At 45.5% G+C, this 20,877-nt stretch overlaps 1 long non-coding RNA gene across 2 annotated transcripts in view; it reads right to left on the reverse strand.

The window, feature by feature from the left end:
- Positions 1 to 1,559: 1,559 nt before the first annotated feature.
- The window catches only part of LOC115481704, a 57,596-nt gene continuing 38,278 nt past the window's right edge, over positions 1,560 to 20,877 (reverse strand). The window contains exons 3-4 of one of the 2 annotated variants that reach the window (XR_003943991.1): positions 14,872 to 14,941; positions 1,560 to 2,436 (exon numbers count right to left, since the gene is read on the reverse strand). This is a non-coding gene — a long non-coding RNA (uncharacterized LOC115481704). Of the gene's footprint in view, positions 2,437 to 3,209; positions 4,303 to 14,871; positions 14,942 to 20,877 lie in introns of those variants that run through there. The other variant, XR_003943992.1, reaches the window with a different exon arrangement.

The following is a 20,877-nucleotide window of genomic DNA, read 5'->3' on the forward strand; positions in this document are numbered from 1 at the left end:
AATAGTGCCCTCCTCCCCCTTCATACCAAGTTTATGAATATTTCTATCAGATCCTTGTCCAGCTTCTCCATTGTGCCAGAGGTCTGTAGATAACACCTGTGTGGATACAGGTTCCATCTTCTCTTTCCAGGATGATCCATACAGCCGCTTCCTTTCCCTAGGCTCCCCACATTTCAGCAGCTCTCATATTGTTTTCACATACAGCAACATTCCCCCACCTCTTCAGCCCTCCCTAAAAAGATTATAGCATGGTATGGTTGCATCCCATTCATGGGAATCATTGAACCATGTCTCTGTAATAGCAACAATATCCAAGTCTTCCTCAAACATCAGCGCTTGCAAATCTTGAAGCTTTTACTTAGACTATGAGCATTTGTGCTCATTGCTTTCCATGTGCTATGTGAGTTTGGAGGGTTTCTATATTTACATGACCTTTGCCTCTGCCATCATGTTTTTTTTCTGGGGACGACTTTGAGTTTCCTTGTCTCCTTTTGTCACTCCCGCCCTCTAGTTTAAATGTCTAGAAACACCTGTCTGAATTTGTCCCCAAGGATCTTTTCCTGTCACAGAAAGATGTAGCCTATCAAAGTACAGCCTGTTATTTTGCCACATACTACCCCATCCTCCTATGTAACTAAAACCTTCCTCTGTTTTATGTAGTTTTCCCTCTCCCTTCTCACATGTAGGAATTACTTCAGAGAAAGCTGCAGTTTGAACCAAAGACTTAGTCTCTCCCCAAGCTTCTGGAACTGTGCTCTGAGCTTACTATTGTTGGCCAGGCCATTTGTCCCCAGATGTGCCAAACCTCACTCAGTCCATGAGTTAACTGTATAGCTCAAAACTGAAAGGGGAAAAATATGGACCGAGTCAGTTTTGGAAGGGTGCTTTTCAATTATATAGATCATTTTATTTTTGGAGGTTGGGGGGGGGGGGGGGGCTGGAAGGAGTAGAACAAGCTGTATTTCAAGCCACTCAGGTTTTCAGTATATTCACAATCTTTCATGCCTATTATTGTGGATACCCCTGAAAACAAACCTGGCTGGGAAGGTCTTGCTCTCTCTAGCTTACAACATGCATATAATTTTGAGACTTCAATTAAAAAAGAAAATACCAATATATATTTAATTAGTGTTTTCCTTGCTGTGTACTTCATTGACTGAAATCCACTCTGAAAGTTACTGTAGTGAAGGGATAAAATATAAATGCTTACAATAAACCATACCCCAGCCCTGGGAACAACTCTTCAAATAAGCAAATATCTACCTGCATAGCAGGTGTGCAGGAACAATTTCATTAAAAAAAAACATTTCTGTGGCTAACGCAGGTATTCCCTTATGCTTTTTGTGTAATTATAGCAGTCAAATTCTGCTTACTACTAAAAAAAAAAAATCAAGCTGTAGGCATCATCCTTGCTTTTTACTCCTTCCCCGGTGAAATGTCTACAGCAGTGAATCATGAACCAGCCACCCCATTAATACTCCAGAGGTCAACACTGCTCAGATACACATACAACATACACCACTTTTAACATTTTTAATCCAAAAACTTAGCTTTTTTTACACTTGTTTAAAAAATTGAAAAATACAAAAATGTCTGGGCAAAAAAAGAGGGAAGCAAGAATAAGACTGACAGAGGAAAGAGGAGAGATCATGGAGTAGGCAGGTTTATAACTTCAGCGTAAACTGTAAAGAGCTGCATTAATGGCCAATGTAATAAAACTCACCACTGTGTCAGCACACTTATACATTATAAATTGCAACCCCATTTAACACAATAGAGCTGGTGATACATAACTTACACTAAAATGTTTTATTACAGCCACCCATTTGTAATGCCCCGTTTGCAGTTAAATAATAATCCCCACAACTAGATAGCTGCTTCCTGTCAGACAGGTACCCGGAACCACAGGCCATAAAGCTGTTGACACGGGCAAGATTACCACTACATTCTATTTTCCTTTTAAGCACAGATGAGAGGCAGGAGATCCAGCAGGTTTCACAGGATCTTACCACTGCTAAACATGCCATCAACTAATAGTGAATAAACCTAAACCTTATTCTCATACAAGAGGCTTCTGAGCAATGCCCTGCAGCAATTCCAACTCAGCTCCCATCTGCTCCATTTAAAATCATTACACTATTTCTACTACTCAGTGTCAGTGTTCCATTTCATTGCTACTCTACAGTGACATTTGGAAGACAGAAAAACAGTTGAAATTAAACTAGTAGCAATTTTAAGCTGCTTGTTGATGAGCAGAGCAGCCACTCCTTCGTACACTGAGAGGCAAAATTACACGGCCTGTGGTTCCCGTCTTCAGGCTTCTGACCAGAACCGGGAATACTGCCCTCATTTGGGACCCATGCAGTCCACAATCCCGTTGCCTTTAATTCCATCAAAGAAGAAGAGGTTGTGAGGTGGGTCTCTCTGTGATAAGGCCTGCAGAGGAAAAATTCAAGTGAGCCAAAAGAAGGGTAATATGGAGTATGGGGAGGATGTGGGGGACAAGGAAGACATTTCCAGGTCAACTTTTTTTTTAATTAAAACTGAACTAAATGATCAGACTGTCCCACTCTTTTTTCACTAGACAATTCTAAGATGGCGGGCAAGAGAGCAACATCTACCCTGCAAGCATTACAACAACCAAAAGTGTTAGTTTCCTTCCCTTGGATCTTACCACATCAGTCCAGATGAGCATGTTCAAAACTCTGCTGCCCGTCTCATTTTCCGCCAGGGTCGCTTTACTCATACTACCCCTCTCCTCAAGACCCTTCACTGGCTCCCTATCCGTTTTCGCATCCTGTTCAAACTTCTTCTACTAACCTATAAATGTATTCACTCTGCTGCTCCCCAGTATCTCTCCACACTCGTCCTTCCCTACACCCCTTCCCGTGCACTCCGCTCCATGGATAAATCCTTCTTATCTGTTCCCTTCTCCACTACTGCCAACTCCAGACTTCGCGCCTTCTGTCTCGCTGCACCCTACGCCTGGAATAAACTTCCTGAGCCCCTACGTCTTGCCCCATCCTTGGCCACCTTTAAATCTAGACTGAAAACCCACCTCTTTAACATTGCTTTTGACTCGTAACCACTTGTAACCACTCGCCTCCACCTACCCTCCTCTCTTCCTTCCCGTTCACATTAATTGATTTGATTACTTTATTTATTTTTTGTCTATTAGATTGTAAGCTCTTTGAGCAGGGACTGTCTTTCTTCTATGTTTGTACAGCGCTGCGTATGCCTTGTAGCACTATAGAAATGCTAAATAGTAGTAGTAGTAGTAGCATGTTATGTTCCTCTGCCAGCAGAGGGGAACAGAACAAAATTCAAGCTGATTATTCTCCTGTAAAGCTGAAGCTGCTAGAAATTCCGTCAGTATACTCATATCAAAGTCCAAACCCAGACTATCACCAATTAGGTCTTTCAGAGACACGAATACTGAATACACCTTGAGAGAAGTACAAATAAAAACAAACAGCAAAGCGTTCTTCCTTTCACTGGAAGGACTGAGCACAGAATCATGACCTTCCTGGGTGGGTTCTAGGCTAATGTGGTAAATCAAGGAAAGGAAATAACAGTTAAAGTTTAAAAATTCTCCTTCCTCACTGCCATTACCAGAGCAACCTAGCAGAAGCAGACTGAGTGGCAGGAAGTCAAGGTGACTCTAGAACACATATACCAAAGGCAGTCTTCCCTGGCATGAGCATCCAATCTATGGTGCTTGGAGAATGCAGAGAAGATCACACCACTGCCCCCTGCGGAAAATGAATACACCCCACCCCAGAGAAGGCCTCAACCCTAAATGAATGAGCACACACGCCCTCAATCTACGCTGAAGCAATACTTCTTTCCATCTAGAAATTCTGACTGTGGATGCTGCTTCCCCCTTTCTTTGCTAGTAAACAGCACAAAATCCATTACGTTTTTGAAAGGGATTAGTGACCTTAAGTATGCTATGCACATGAGAGTCAAGGGCTTCGTTGTTCCACCACATATTATTTCCTCCAAAAGGCTAAAAAGAAATGGTCTGGTTCAGATGAGAAACTACTGTAGGTCAGATGGTTACTTTCTCCTCAGAAATTTGCCAAGTTGAGCAGACAGCTGTCAAGAACACGGTTTTGAGTAGCAAATCCTCAGCAGAGGTTGACTGGAGTACTTGAAAAGAGGAAGAGAGAAAAACTCCAATAACTAGCTTGAGATCCCATGGCAGGATTATTGGTAGAAAATGAGGGACAGCATATTTGACCCCTCTGAGTAACAGTATCATCTCTGTGAGATGCCAGAGCATTTCCTTGAACTTCTCCCCTGTAAAAAAAATCAGTACAATTAGCTGTATTCAAGTATAGATTAATCCCCTGTCCAAAATCCCTGAAGAAAGGGCAGGATAGAGGGCATAGGAGTCTTCAGAGGACAGACTCCTGCAGACATCAAGCTTTCAAAGGTAATGTATGTTAGAATTTGCACAAATGAGACAGATGGTTTCTGGGCATTCAAATGGGATACCATCATCAATGCAGAGTATCCTCTCTTGTTCAGTCTAACCCTTTCAATAGCAGGACTGCAACAGAACAAAAACCAGTTACTCTAGGAGAACTAGAACCTAGTGAAGAAGGCCTCTGCTCTGAGAGACAGAGAGAGAATCTCCCACTTACCAAGGCTTTTCAAGTCAGCCTGGGGCAAATTAGAAGAACCAGGCACAACTTATCCACAGCTAACACTCTGCCCCCACTGGCACCATAGAGGAAAGATACAAAGAAGGATGTCAACTGGCCAAGGCTTGACTAACATATCTATACCCTTGGCTCCTAATTCCTTTCTTCTGCTGGAGGTCTACATCTTGGAATTTAGTAAGGTGGCAGTGAAATCCACCTGGGACTTGCCGTATTTACACATTATCCTGGCAAATGCTTCATCTAAAAACCTTCCATTCTTCCCAGTCTAGGGCACTTCCGCTCAAGAACTCTACCTGGACATAATCTATGCCCAATACAATCTTCCCAAGCCAAGAGAACAGCTGCCTCCTACATCAGATGAGGTATCCTAGTGCCTCTGTTTGTATAAGCTACAGCAGTACCCAATAGAATAGAGACCTTCTTTCCCTGAACTAAGGGCTGAAAATGACGAGAGACAGTTATATGGCCCTGTCTCCAGATAATTTGTCTCCAAGCTTGTTTTAGACAATGTGCTCCTCAAAAAAAAAACCAAAACAAAAAAAGATAGTAATGATCCACACGTTACAACAAGTTTCAAGTTTAATATAGGGGCATTCTATTCTGCCTATCAAACAGGCATCTGAGTGGCTTACAATCTAGAAAGAGAGAATAGGAAGTAGGAAAAGAATATACCAGGCTCGCAACAATATGGAAAAGGAGGATCTATAATATCAGCAAGAAAAGTAGGGAAGGGAAAACACAATAGGTAGCGCAGTATGCGGTGCACTAACGACATCTCAGCGATCAGCCATAGGCATCTACAAAGAGGAAGGATAATGGATCTCGCAAAAAGAGGGGGCAACGAATCGATTGTAATGCAAGGAACGCAGGGTCCTAGAGGAACAAAAAGGAGTCAGAAGGCAGGAGAGGACTCACCAGCAAAGCAGACTTTGTATACCTAGACTAGGAGTTTATAAGTGAGCCGATGAGAAAGTGGCAGCCAGTGGACATCTTTCAGAAGAGGAGCAATATGAACGTATTTCTTATGTCAAGTAAACAACTTGATGACTATGTTTAGAATAAGTTGTAGAAGTCTAAGCTCTTTCATTTTGATTCTCATGTACAGAGCACTACAGTAGTCAAGCTGGGAAATGACTAAAGAGTGAACTAAAATGTTCAATGCAGAAGAATAAAGAAAAGGGCGAATAGAACGAATCAGTCTAGGCTTGTAAAATGAGCGCTGTATCACTGAGGATATCAAGGAGAGGAGGGAGGCAAATGAAACAGTTATAAATAAGGACACCCAGGATTCTGATGTTACTGACTAGTGGAACAGGCACGGAGCCTAAGACAACAGGTGCAGCTAGTACTTTGTTAGCACAGGTAGTGAACAGAACTGCCCATGATTTATCGGGATTTGGGAATCTGGAGCCAAGATATAACTTTAGTAAGTTTTTGAGTAAGAGAACTCATCTGCAAGGGATGATCAATAGGGTCAACAATACTGAGAACCTGTATATCATCAGTATAAACAAACACAGTCTAAGGACTGAAGAAGTGTCAGTAATGGTGACAAGAAGATATCAAAAAGAGCAGGAGAGAGAATTGACCCTTGAGGTACACCAGCAACCAGAGAGAACGGCATGGAGGCAGAATCAGGGAGATGAACAGTGTAGGAACGATCTGAGAGGTAAGAAGTGAAACAGCCAAGAGCGGTACGCCTCTCAGAAGACTGCATTTGGTACCCAGTCAAAATAGCCCTGACAAAAAAAGCTCCCAACAGCCACTGTCAAAACAGCCTGCCCACAATATAGCCCCTGACAAATTACCCCCCCCCCCCCCCCCCCGACAAAACAGCCTGATCAGACTGCCCAGAATATGGCCTCTGACAAAGTAACCCGAACAGTACCAGACAGGGGGAGAACTTACCTTGTGGAACACTGCATTTTTTTTCCTAATAATCTTACCTTGCTAAACTGGTTAAGGTTGGCAAGACTACGAAAATGATGACAATATTGTTTTGTTTTTCTTTAATTAGCATGTTGATGGAAGAATAGTTTCCTTAAACAGCAGAACAGATCATGAATACCAGTTGGTAAATATAGAATTTTGTTTATTTATATGCGCTTTATACAATGCAATGCTGGTAGGAGCCTTTATCAGTGAAGATTTCACTTGTAGTTTATCATCTTTTTTTGTGGTGTGTTATTTTTTTTTTAGGGGGCAATTTTGTCTAGGGCTATTTTGTTAGGGGCTGTTTAGACAAGGGCTGTTTTGTTACAAGGCTGTTTTGTCAGGGCTACTATGTCAGGGTGCCCAAAAACACAGAAACATAATTTTTTTAGGTATATTAGAAGCATGAAACCAGCAAAAGAATCAGTTGGACCACTAGATGACCGAAGGATAAAAGGGGCAATCAGGGAAGACAAGGCCATAGTGGAGAGATTTAATGAATTCTTTGCTTCAGTCTTCACCGAGGAAGATGTGGGACAGATACTGGTGCCAGAAATGGTATTCAATGCTGATGAGTCAGAGAAACTGAAACAAATCTCTGTAAACATGGAAGATGTAATGGAGCAATTTCACAAATTGAAGAGTAGCAAATTGCCTGGACCAGATGGTACACATACTAGAGTACTGATAGAATAGAAAAATGAACTTGCAGAGCTATTCTTAGCAAGATGCAATTCATCTTCAAAATCAAGCATGGTACTGGAAGACTAGAGGATGACCAGTGTAATTTTTAAAAAGGGTTCCAGAGGTAACCCAAGTGAGCCTGACGGAGTCGGGAAAATGTTAGAAACTATTATAAAGAACAAAATTACAGAGCATATACATAAGCATGGATTAATGAGACAAAGCTAACAGAGTTAGTCAGGGGGAATCTTGCCTCACCAATTTACTACATTTCTTTAAAGTGAATAAGCATGTGGATAAAGGTGAGCCGGTCAATATTGTGTATTTGGATTTTAAAAAGGCATTTGACAAAGTACCTCATGAAAGATTTTTGAGGAAATTAGAAAATCATGGGATGGGGAGGTATTGTGGATTAAAAACTGGTTAAAAGAGAGAAAACAGAGTAGGATTAAATGGTCCATATTCTCATTGGGAAAGGGTAGATAGTGGGGTTCCCCAGGGGTTTGTGCTGGGACCGCTGCTTTTTAACATTTATAAATGATCTACAGATGGGAATAACTAGTGAGATAATTAAATTTACTGATGACACAAAGTTATTCAAAGTTGTTAAATCACAAGAGGATTGAGAAAAATTGCAAGAGGACCTTAAAAGACTTGGAGACTGGGCATCCAAATGGCAAATGACTTAATGTAATGGGAAAAAGGAACCCAAACTATAGTTACGTGATGAAAGGTTTCACATTAGGCGTCGCCGCCCAGGAAAAGGATGTAGGTGTCATCCCTCTGAAGATGGTGTAGTAGAAGGGAATGGTCAATCATGTTGAAAACAGCGGTCAATAGAAAAGAGGTTAACAGATTTAGCTTGACTTAGGTGACAGATAATGCAGGTGGTGAGATGTGGCCAAAAGCCAATTTGATTGGAATGTACAGCATGAGTTTGGTCAATGAATTTGAGCAGTTGCTTACCGTGTGTTGATGGACCTGAAGCTCTATAGTTCCAGTGATCAACGATTAGCAAAATAATTCAGTGTATTTAAAAACTTTAGATTACACTGACTTTGGTCTGAACAACGTGCTAAGGCAACTTTCCTTTGAGGAAAATTGAACAAAACTGAAGACATCACTGACTGATGATTGTGAGATAAAGGAACTTGAACAGAATGATGTATTAGAGGAAGGCATAACAATCGAGCATAATCACTGAGAGAAAAGTAAAGAATATTACAGGAGACTAAAACAGATATTGAAGAGTGCATTAACATAACGGAATAAGATACAAGCCAGTAAACAGCTTGCAATTCCCTCACTCTCTTCCAGAGGAGGGTGGGCACAGGAAGAAGGAAAGAGACGTCGGTGAAGGCAGAAGCGATCGCCGATCAGCTGTTCCATCCCGTGCAGCGCCTTCACACACAGGTGAGAGGTGCTGCGCCGGCCATTAAGGCGGAGGGGGAGTCCAGTGGAGGGGGGGAGCGGTGGCGAAGCAGTGGTGGGAGGAGAAGAGAGAGACAGGAAGGGAGGGGGGCCCGTCACTGCAAAAGTTTGATTTTTATTTTCATACAGGGAGAAGCGGGGAACAGCGGCGACCTCGGGGGGGGGGGGGGGGGGGCAAGGCCGTCCATACAGGACGCTCCTGAGTGCCTTGCCCCCTCCCGATCCTTTTTGATTTTTGTTTAGATTTTATGCAGGGGAAAGTGTGTTTGTTTTTTATCTCACTTTTGTTTTTAAACATGCCAGCTTGCGTTTTTATGGAGCGGGGGAAGCGGGGAGATGACAGCTCTGGCCTTTACGACTGCTCTGACCATACATTAAATTTGTTGCGGTAAATGACTCAGTGTAATTGTCGGTATTGTTAGTGCATCCCAAATTGTCCACATTACAATGGTAGTTACTCGTTTGTATTCCGTTTTCGTTAGCTGCTTGCTTCGTCGGAAAAAGGCCTTTAATGCATGCAACAGTTAGGAATTTCTTCGTTAAAAGGGTTGTTAGAGGGTCGTTAAGGTTTAGTGCATCTGGGCCTTGGTCTCAGTAATCCATGTCCTTGGATGTGCTCTGTAATTTTGTTTTTAATAGCCTCTACCATTTTCCCCGGCACCGACATCAGACTCACCGGTCTATAATTTCCCGGATCTCCCAGGAACCTTTTTTTAAAAATCGGCGTTACATTGGCCACCCTCCAATCTTCCGGTACCACGCTGGATTTTAAGGATAAATTGCATATCACTAACAGTAGCTCCGCAAGCTCATTTTTCAGTTCTATCAGTACTCTAGGATGAATACCATCCGGTCCAGGAGATTTGATACTCTTCAGTTTGCTGAACTGCCCCATTATGTCCTCCAGGTTTACTGTGAAGTCGGTAAGTTTCTCCGACTCATCCGCTTGAAATACCATTTCCGACACCGGTATCCCACCCTATGAATAAATCTTTAAATTCTACACATAAGGAGGCAGAACAGCAGTCAAGCCACCATGTGACTAAGAACGTGCATTGCCACATCTCCTCTGCATAGGACTCAGTGTCTGATTCAGACTCTCTCTCTTGCTGGCAAGTAAAAGGGGGCTTCCCTGCAATCTCAAACAGGTCTTCAGGATATCCGGGATGAGCTCCAGAGAATAGATATTTGAGCATATTGACAATGTTAGTGCAAATCTCGGGGAGCTGGGTGGCCGCGTGGAAGATTTGGAGACAAAGATGGAGGAACACGCAGATGATCTTGCCACCTCTCAGATGCGACCATCTCAACTGGATATCCATTATGAAGAACTCTTGTATAAAACTTGATCTTGAAAATAGAGGCTGCAGAAAGAATCTATGCTTCTGAGTGGTCCCAGAGGTTTGGCAAGAGCACATCATTCACTTGGGAGGCCTCAAGAGAATAGGCCCAGGGATATCACTGCTCATTCTGTGAAGTTTGCAGATAAAGAGCTCATCTTGACTAAGGCACACAATATAAGCAGCCCAGATTGCAGTGTACCAAGATTTATCCAGTTACATGCTGATGCAACAGCACAGTGAAACTGGCACGGGAGTTGCTGATTAAAATGAATTACCATTGGGCATTCCCATTTTCACTGTATTTAGCGATTGCAGATAAAATACATCATACCCATACTCTTGTTGATACCTGGAACATATTGCATGTGGCCGGTTTGACATCTACACTGCAGCCCCCAAGTACTGTGGTACCTGCAACTAAAGTGAAACTACAACGTTGGCAGCAGGTCCCCGGAGGACATAAACGGCAGTTCCATAGTAGCCAGCAGGATGTGGTGGCTTGAACTGAGTACCAGGACTCTGACAGTTTGACTTCTGTTTGCTCTGTTGCTGTTGAGGTTTTTTTATTACTCTTTAAAGAAGAGATTGAGATTTAGTGATCTGAGTGGAGAGGGATATTTTATTCGTTTTCATCAGCAATGTATGCATGAGGGAGGGGGGGTGTTTTCAGCATGGGGAGTCAGGACCTCCACTGCATTCTGTTGTTCCTTGGTCTTTATTGGCCTGGAACTGGAATATGTTGTGTGACTGGGGATGGGGAGGAGAGATGGGGGGATGGCGGTGGGGGTGGAATTTTGAATATACTATTTGTATGAGGACTGGAGGGTGGCCAATGTGACGCCAATTTTTTTTAAAAGGGTTCCAGTGGTGATCCGAGTAATTACAGACCAGTAAGCCTGACTTCAGTGCCAGGCAAAATAGTGGAAATTATTATGAAGAATAAAATTATAGAACACATAGAAAAACATGGTTTAATGGGACAGAGTCAACATGGATCCTGCTATTGGAGGTCTTGCCTCAATCTGCTTCATTTCTTTGAAGGCGTGAATAAACATGGACAAAGGTGAGCCAGTTGATGTAGCATATTTAGATTTTCAGAAAGCTTTTGACAAAGTTCCTCATGAAAGACTCCTAAGAAAATTAAAGAGTCATGGCATAGGGGCAATGTTCTGTTGTGGATTAGGAATTGGTTATTGAACAGAAAACAGAAGGTAGGATTAAATGGCCATTTTCTCAGTGGAGGAGGGTGAAAAGTATTGCCTCAGGCATCTGTACTGGGACTGGTGCTATTTAACACATTTATAAATGACATGGAAATCGGAACAAGTGAGGTGATTAAATCTGCAAATGACAACAAATCTGCAGACGACACAAAACTATTCAAAGCTGCCAAAACGCATGCAGATTGTGAAGAATTGGAGGAAAACCTTAGGAAACTGGAAGACTGGGCATCCAAATGGCAGATGAAATTTAATGTAGACAAATGCAAAGTGATGAACATTGGGAAGAATAATCTGAATCATAGTTATCTAATGCTAGGATCCACTTTAGGAGTCAGCAATCAAGAAAAAGACCTAGGTGTCATTGTAGACAATACGCTGAAATCTTCTGCCGAGTGTGGGCAGCGGCCAAAAAAGCAAACAGGATGCTAAGAATTATTAGGAGAGGGATGCAAAATAATTGATTATCGTATTCAATTCTGGTCACCTTATCTCAAAAAAGATATAGTGGAATTAGAAAAGGTTCAAAGAAGAGCAACCAAAATGATAGAGGGGAAGGAACTGCTCCCGTATGAGGAAAGGCTAAAGAGGTTAGGGCTCTTCAGCTTGGAAAAGAGACGGCTCAGGGGAGATGTAACTGAGGTCTACAAAATCCTGAGTGGTGTGGAACAGGTGGAGGTGAATTGGTTTCTCTGTCATTCAAAAAATTCAAAGACCAGGGCATGCTCAATGAAATTACATGGAAATACATTTTAAAACAAATTGAAGGAAATCTTTTTTCACTCAAAGAATAGTTAAGCTCTGGAACTCGTTGCCGGAGGATGTGGTAATGGCGGTTAGCATTTCTGGGTTTTAAAAAAGGTATGGACAAATTCCCGGAGGAAAGTCCATAGTCTGCTGTTGAGACAGACATGGGATGCCACTGCTTGCCCTGGGACTGGTAGCATGGAATGTTGTTACTAATTGGGTTTCTGCCAGGGACTTGCAACCTGGATTGGCCACTGTTGGAAGCAGTATACTGGGCTAGATGGACCACTGATCTGAACCAGTATGGCTATTAGAACATAAGATCTCTCATGGTTTGGTGGTTTAGCTACATTGAAAATTAATGTTCTGCCACACCTGATATACTTATTTCAGGTGCTACCCTTAAGCTATCAAGAATATTTTTTATCCGATCTTCAGAAATCGATTAGATTTATTTGGTACAAAAGGCCCCGCCTTCCTCGATCATTTCTTTACAAAGATAAGACGCTGAGGAGCCTTGTAGTCCCTAGCTTACTTTGGCACTACCGGGCTACTCAGGCCCTTGCTGCGGTTAAGTGGTTCCAGGATCATCCTCAAATTATGGTTCAGTTGAAAAAAAACCATGAAGCCATCTTCTGTGGCTCCCTTGTAAACAAAGGAATTTAGGCTTGGGTGCTTGCCCCATAGTTGACACTACTTTTTCTTATTGGGATTCTCTCTTTTCCAAATTTGTGTCCCCCTTATTGCACCATTCCCCGATTACGGGCAATCCTTTGTTTCTTCCAAAGGTGGGAGTGGCCTGCCTATCCCTAGGGACAACTTTTTGAAGAGGATACTTTGATCCCTTTCCCTAGCCTTCTGAAAGATTATCAGCTTTCCACACACCATAGTTACACTTCTTGTCCACACCCTCTATTAGAAGGTTTTGCAGGAGCCAGTCCTTTTTGGAGGACTCCCAAAAGGCAAGACTCTAGAGATACTGAAGGTCTTATTACATATCTTTAGAAATATCAGTGTAAAAATGCCAGACTTTATAACTTGCATAGAGTAAACTGGGAGAGGAAGCGCTATTCAAGAAGACAACTGGAAAAAGTTTTAACAAAAGTTTCTTTGGCTGTTTCAGTAAAGGAAAATGCTATAAAATGTTTTTATTTTATAGGTGGTACCTTACTCCTGCCCGACTTTGCCATATGTTTCCAGGGGCTTCTCCATATTGTTTGAGGGGCTGTGATGCTATTGGTACTATTTGGTGGACTTGTGTAAAAGCACAGGCGTATTGGAGATCTGTCCAAGGCACACCTGCACCCAATACAGCAAGGATAGCTTTGGCTGAAAATGGGAAGCAAAGTTCTGTTCCTTCATTGGTAAAATAGATTACTAAGCTGGGGTACTTTTGTGATATGAAACATTTGCTAGCCCTTAAGCACCATACTCTTCCCAAGTGGGAAAAGACTTGGTAACCATTCCTATTGAATTGCCCATCTTAACTGCTTATATTGAGGGGGAAGGGGAGATTTTTCTCTTGATGTCTCTCTCATCACTGGCTGTTAGTGCTCGTAGGGGAATGGAGGATTATATAGGAGAGGAAGGGGGTGTTATTTGTTACTGTAAATAATTAGAAGTTACTGTATGCTTTTTCTCATTATTCAACCAAATTTATTTGTATTCCCAACCTCATCTCATTTGACTTTTTGGTTCTCTCAGCACTTGTGTGTCTTTATTACATTGGACTACTTCACTATGGCCTTGTTTGTTGATTTATTTGGTGCTTAATAAAAATGTCTATAAAACAAGTAAAAAGAAATAGATTATACCTATAGAGCTATCGTCATAGCCCTTCAGGCTTACTTAAAAGCATCATCAGAACCAAATATGCAAAAGGTGTTGAAATAGGAATGTAAACACCCAGAATTTGTCTTCATCATTAAACTTGAACAAACATTGCGGCGAGTAGAAGGAATGAGTAAGAGTCGACCAGTATAAAGAAGCAACAGAATTTGCAGGAGAAAAAAACCTTCAAAAAATTAGATCAGCAAATGAGGAAAAATAAGTGGCAAATGCAGTACAATGGGAAATAATGTATTGCTCCAGGAATCATTTGTTGATCAAAACCAGACATATGAAACAGACCCATCTGCAAGATGGGGTAAAATAAATCAACCTTCTTCTCAAAGAACTGAGCCATGTTTTTTAGCATGGGATCCTTCCAGTCTGTAGTGATGTTTCCTGATACAACCATGGCCTTTGCAATTTCTTCAGAAATTCTCAATGATCACAACACCCATAAACAAAGGTAAGTAAGTGTCCTAGACAAAGAGCTTGTTTGAATAGTCAAAATTGCTAAAAAGCAGAAAAATAACATTAGGCAAAGATACTGCCCCACACTATTCTGGCAAAAGATGATCTCTGGAAATCTCACTTAGCAAGGCAAAACATTTGTGCAGAAATATGCAAACGCTTTGCTCCCACATAACCAATGCCCTGCCCTCAGATCTCCCCTATCCTAGATGCCTCCCATTGGGCTGAAAGAGACAGAAGCAATCCCATCACTCCTGCCCTGCTGACATTTAGCACTCCTTTGTGTAAGCATGGCATAGGAGGAGCCAAGGGCCAGGCAGTGTCATGGGTGATGAGAGCAACTGGGGTCTGCTGCTGCCTATTTCAGCCCCAAGGAGGCATTCAAGTTATGTGGGTGCTGTTGGCAACATGAAGGTTTTGAGGGGGTTTTCATCTTTCCCTCCGCATCATAGGGAGGGTGAAGGTGTCTAGAGTATGCCTTGTAAGCAGCAGTGACTTTATGGTACATTAAAAAAGAACAGATGAAGGATGGAGGAGGACTTTTACCTTTACAATTTCCTGTGCTAGCACACCCCCAACCACAGCACAAACAGGAGCCATTTCTGAAAAGCAGAAGCTATTAAAAAACAAAAAAAATAATAGATAAAGGAGAGAGAGAGAGAGAGAAAGAAAAAGAGAAAACATTTATTGTTAAGGAACATTATTCTGGAGAAAGTTCAGCTTCATTTTTCATAGTGTTATTTCAAACAATGACTTGTGGGCATGGGAAAGAACTCTGCTTTGGACCATTTAGTGGAAGATACTACACTCAGTCTAGACCTGGCCAAAAATCATTAAAGCAGCCCCAGTTCGTCTTCAAAATGAAGGAGTGGAACGCCGAATACTACCCTAATACTGCTGAACAACAGGACAACCTCATGTTTTGTGCCTACTGATGGACTTATGCACTCTACCTCTGCTTTTGGCTGTTTAGCCACACCTTATTACTGCACTGGACATTTGTGCCTTATCCAGTTTTACTGTTTACTAACCAAGAAGGTTGTTGTTTACTAATGTAAGGACAGAATGCAGGACTATTAGACATATAGCTTGTAACAGTAGTTTGCAAGGCCTATACAAGACCAGCTTGCATGTAGCAACGCGACCTTGGAGGGTGCTGACACCCCCTGCATTCCTGAGCCGAACCTTATCTCCTGTGCTAGAAAGGAGCATTGTGTGTGTGTGAAGAATAAGCTGCTAAGTTTCATTTTTCTTGCCAGTATCATTTCAGTGTTATGACGTGAGTATGTACTGGGACTACAATTTTGTACTGTAAGAACTACAGAAGTTTACTGCGCATGCCAGTTGTGATGTGTAAGGGGCCAAATGCGCAGGCCCAGTAGGGAAGTATAAATGTAAGTGTCAGATGATTTATGATACACAGTGTCCCGAGGCTACTCGGTGCTGTTCACTTGCTAGCAATAAAGTTGCCTTGTTTGGAACCAAATTTTGCCTTTCGTCTCCTGATTTCCCACCTGTTTCATTGGCGACCCAGATGGGACAGAAGTAGAAAGGGGAATCGGATTATATTCTTCCCCTCCCCCACTGCAGTCGGATCGGGTCATCGATTCCCACCCGAGGAGGTGGTGAGTGGCCACCGCTGATTTCAGCGTCCATCTCCCGGAGGAGGGCCGATCCACTCCGCCCGACTGCAGAGAGGGCTGTGTGGTTCCGACAAGGCACCTTTTTCTATTTCAGAAAGAAGCGTACGACGGCGCAGCCTGCGACCCCGGCGGACAGGCGAGTATACTCTACGTAGTGACCGGCCCAGTAAGGACCGAAGAAGAGGCGTGATCACCCTCTTTTAGCCAGTGACTAATACGGACTATTGGTATCCGACTAGGTCCCGAAACTCACTAGGCTCCGGCGACGAAACCGAGCGGCGAACGAACGGGGGGGTTTCTTGTGGCGTATGAAAGTGTGTGAGTGGGCTTGCAGTTCCAGGCCGGGCGACCGCGTCCTGGTCAGGCCGAGTGTTGACCCTTCTGTGTCTGGTGGAACGAGACCCCTTACTCCTCCACCTCCCCTTTCCCCCTTTGTCCGTCACCTGTCCTTTGGCACTCAGGTTAGGATGGGCGGGGGTGGGTCTTCACCGTTAGATTTAATGACGGAACACTTTAGCGAAGTGTTCGACCTCGATAGATGTAGCAGGGCCGGGATGATACAGAGATGTCAATTTATGTGGCCAGGGCTAGGAATTGCTGGATGGCCCCCGGAAGGGTCATTCGAGTATGAGAAAGTGGCGGCGGTCATGAATATTGTTATAATTGAGGGGAACCCAGGCTGTCCAGAGGACATTCCATACATAGAAGCGTGGTTGGATGTAGTCCGGGATCCGCCGGCCTGGGCTCAACGGAAGGTAGAAAAGGCCGCCCTTATGTTGGTAAAGCAGAGAAAAGGCCGGAAAACCAAACTTAGAACCCTGCCGACCCATGCCTTCGCTCTCCAAAGCTCGGCAACCGCTGCCGTCCCGAAGGCCGCAGGGACCGCCCCCATACGGCCTACCGCCCCTAGCACTGAAGCCACTGAGGCCACGCCCCCTGCTACCAGAGTCAAGGCAGGAACTACGCCCAGTACTACCAACACACTTTCTAGAAAAAAACCCCCAAAGAAAACCACAGGGAAAGTTCAGGGTTTGGCCGAGAAGAAGCCTCCAAAAGCCCCGATACTTGCTACGGCGGAAGCATACGAAGACGACATCGCGCCACCGCCCTATGCTCCTATGTACCCTGACCTTACGGGCCTAGCAGAAGGCCCCGCTGATGCCGGGACTTCCGGGTCAGAGTCGGATGCCGGGGAGACGTCCCGCCCAGCCTCACCTGAGTCACCTGGCCCCGCAATCACACGGAAGAGTAAGCGGGTGGTGAAGAACATTACTCGGTTCCCCCAATCGAGTCCGCAACAGGCCCTTCCGTCCAGCCGAAAAGAGGGAACCTCCCACTTATTCCCAGTTCGACAGTCCACCACCTATACCCCTAACCCGGCGGAAGGGGGGGGCCAGCCCATCGAATCAACCGTCTATAGCCACGTTCCCTTCTCAAGTGCCGATTTGTATAACTGGAAATTCCATGGGCCGTCCTACGACCAGAAACCCGAGCAGCTGATAGAGCTGGTGGAAGGTATTATATACAGTTATAATCCAACTTGGGCAGACCTTAGGCAGTTGAGCGCCCACATCCTGACCTCTGAAGAACGCCGCCTTTTACAACAAAATATGGAGCAAGCCATCCGGGATGCGAATCCGGCTCATGCCAATTTACAGAACCTACTAGAAACGGAGGCGCCCATCGCTGCCCCTACGTGGGACTACCGAACCGCCGAAGGCCAAACCTTTATCCGCCGATACCAGCAGGCGTACCTGGCCGCCTTAAAGAAGGGGAAGCAGAAGGTTACCAACATGGGAAAAATCCACAGTGTGGTTCAACAAAAGGACGAGAGCCCAGGGGACTTCCTTGAACGACTTATGGAAGCCTTCAGGAGGCACAGCCCGATAAATCCCGAGGACCCTAAGAACCTCCCAACCGTGGTTATGAGTTTTGTTAGCCAGTCGGCACCGGATATACGAAGAAAGCTACAGAGAACAGAGGGGTTCGAAGGGATGAGCCTCAGCCAACTGAAAGCTATAGCTGATCGCGTATTCGGATATCGCGACCAGGAGGAGAAGGTGGAGGCCCGGAAGGAATCGACCAGACGGATGCGGGAGAAGGCAGATGTGTTGGCCACGGTGCTGGAAGAACGAATGAGGTCTAGACCAAAGGGGAGGGGCAGGAGAACAAGAGGAACGCGGTCCCCCATAGGGCGTAACCAGTGTGCAAATTGCCGACAAGAAGGACACTGGTGGGCTGATTGTCCAGAGGAGATACGGGACAACCCGAGAGAAGAGGAATCATGGGACCGGCAGAGAGAGGAGGAGACCGGCGACCGCACGGGGGCCCCTAGGCGAGGCCGTGGAAGGGGCCGAAGAGAGAGAGGACGGGATGACCGGAGGGAATGGCAGATGGCTGTGGACGCTACCCGAGACGGCACAGCATGAAGAAACCGGGAGGGCAAAGTCCCCACTGACCCTCTGGTGGAAATTCGGGTGGGGACAGAATCTATGAAGGCCTTACTAGACACGGGGGCCCAGCGATCTGTTATCACCACTGCCATAGCCCCAGCCACGAAAGAAACTATACCAATTGTGGGAGCCTCCGGGAAATCCCTTGCGGCCCCCCTCCTCAAAGAGCGCCAAGTCCAGATCGGAGGGACGATGGTGTCCCATCAGTTCATACACATCCCTGGATGCCCGGTCCCCTTGATTGGTCGAGACCTACTCTGTAAGCTCCAGGCCACCCTGAAGTTCAAGACTACGGGTGAAGTGGAAGCTCGCTTTGAAGATCGGCCAGTAACACTTATCTGTCCAGTAAGAGAAGAATGGAGACTACACGCTCCCCCAACTGTGGGACCCGGCGACTGCCGTTACGACCAGAACACCCCTTTCGCCCAGCAGAGGCGGGCCATAATGGATGAAGTGCCTGATGTATGGGCGGAATTGAACCCCGGCGGAATGGCCGTAAACGCTATCCCCATCTGGATTGAGCTCAAACCGAATGCTCAAGTTGTTAACCAAGGACAATACCACATCCCCTATGCAGCCCGGCATAGTATGCACACACATCTACAGAAACTCCTTCAACAGGGAGTCCTTAAACCAATCAGATCCGCATGGAATACCCCATTGTTGCCCGTTAAGAAACCAGGAACATCCGAGTACAGACCCGTCCAGGACCTGAGGAAAGTCAACAACCAGGTAGCCGACATAGTTGCCCTCGTACCAAATCCATACTCCATCCTAGCCCAAGTGCCATCTCAGACCAAGTGGTACAGTGTCATTGATTTGAAGGACGCCTTCTTTTCCATCCCTCTTGCTGTCGACAGCCAAAAGTTGTTTGCCTTCACGTGGGAAGACTTGCAGACGGGAACCAAGCAGCAATATACATGGACCCGTCTTCCCCAGGGGTTCAAGAACTCCCCCACCCTCTTCGGCGACCAACTCGCCCAGGACCTGAAGACGTATCAGGACGAGTATGGGCCGGTCGTCCAATACGTGGATGACCTGTTGGTGGCCCGTGAAACGTACGCGGGCTGTGCAGAAGCCACCTTTTACCTCTTGAAGACCCTGGAAGCCCAGGGGTACCGGGCCAGTCGCAAGAAGGCACAGATATGCGAAATCGAAGTCGAGTATCTGGGGTTTCGCCTCCGAGAAGGAACCCGAAGGCTCGGTATCCCCCGAACCCAAGCCATCCGCAACCAACCCACTCCTGCAAATAAGAAGGAACTCCGGGCACTCCTCGGAGCCGCTGGATATTGCCGCATTTGGATCATCAATTTTGCCATCCTGACCCACAGTTTGTACGCCAAACTGAAAGGACCTGAACTCGAGGGCCAAAATCTCCAGTGGGAGAAACACGAACTGAAAGCCCTTCAGGACCTCAAGGAGGCCCTTGTGGGCCCACCAGCGCTCGGACTGCCAGATGTGACTAAGCCGTTCTACTTGTTCATCGACGAAAAGAAGGGATTGGCACTTGGAGTCCTCACCCAACTGGTCGGTACCTGGCAACGCCCTGTAGCATACCTCTCCAAGAGCATGGACAACGTGGCACGAGGATGGCCGGGCTGCCTACGAAGCATCGCGGCTGCTTGTCTCCTGATACACGAGGCCAATAAACTCACGTTCGGCCAAACACTTTTTGTGACCACACCCCACACCATCCGCGGCCTACTCGAGAGCCACGGACCCAGATGGATGACCAACTCCCGATTGGTCAAATACCAAGCCCTCCTGTGCGAAAATCCGGAGGTGCGGATCCTGGACACGACCAACCTCAATCCTGCCACCCTCCTTCCGGCCCCTGAACCACCACTCCACGACTGTGAAGAGGTAATGGCCACTGTGCACTCGAGCAGACCTGACCTGAAGGATCAACCCTGGCAAGGGGGCATCACCCTTTTTACCGATGGAAGCAGCCAGGTGATAGAGGGAATTCGAAGAGCTGGCTATGCGGTGGTGTCTGAGGACCATGTGATCGAGGCTATGGCTCTGACACCCGGAACATCAGCCCAGAAAGCGGAGCTGATCGCCCTCACCAGAGCCCTCCTGTGGGCTGAAGGGAAAGTTGTCAACATTTACACCGACTCCAAATACGCTTTCCTCACCCTCCAGGTGCACGGAGCCTTGTACAAGGAGAGGGGATTCCTGACAGCTGAAGGGAAAGGACTTGCAAATGCCGCTGAGATCTGCCAATTACTCGAGTCGGTATGGAAGCCGAAGAAGGTGGCTGTGATGCACTGCAGGGCCCACACTGGAAGAACGGACCCTATCGCCCGGGGAAATCAGCGGGCAGACGACGCTGCAAAAAGGGCAAGTCAGCTCCCCTACTCCTCTCACCTTTCTGACCCCGTACTCGTCGTCCAGCTCCCTACGGAGACCCCTATCTACACCCCCCAAGAAACGGAATGGGCCCAACAAGAGGG

The sequence above is a fragment of the Microcaecilia unicolor genome, chromosome 1 (assembly GCF_901765095.1).
Source record: "Microcaecilia unicolor chromosome 1, aMicUni1.1, whole genome shotgun sequence".
Classification (NCBI taxonomy): domain Eukaryota; kingdom Metazoa; phylum Chordata; class Amphibia; order Gymnophiona; family Siphonopidae; genus Microcaecilia; species Microcaecilia unicolor.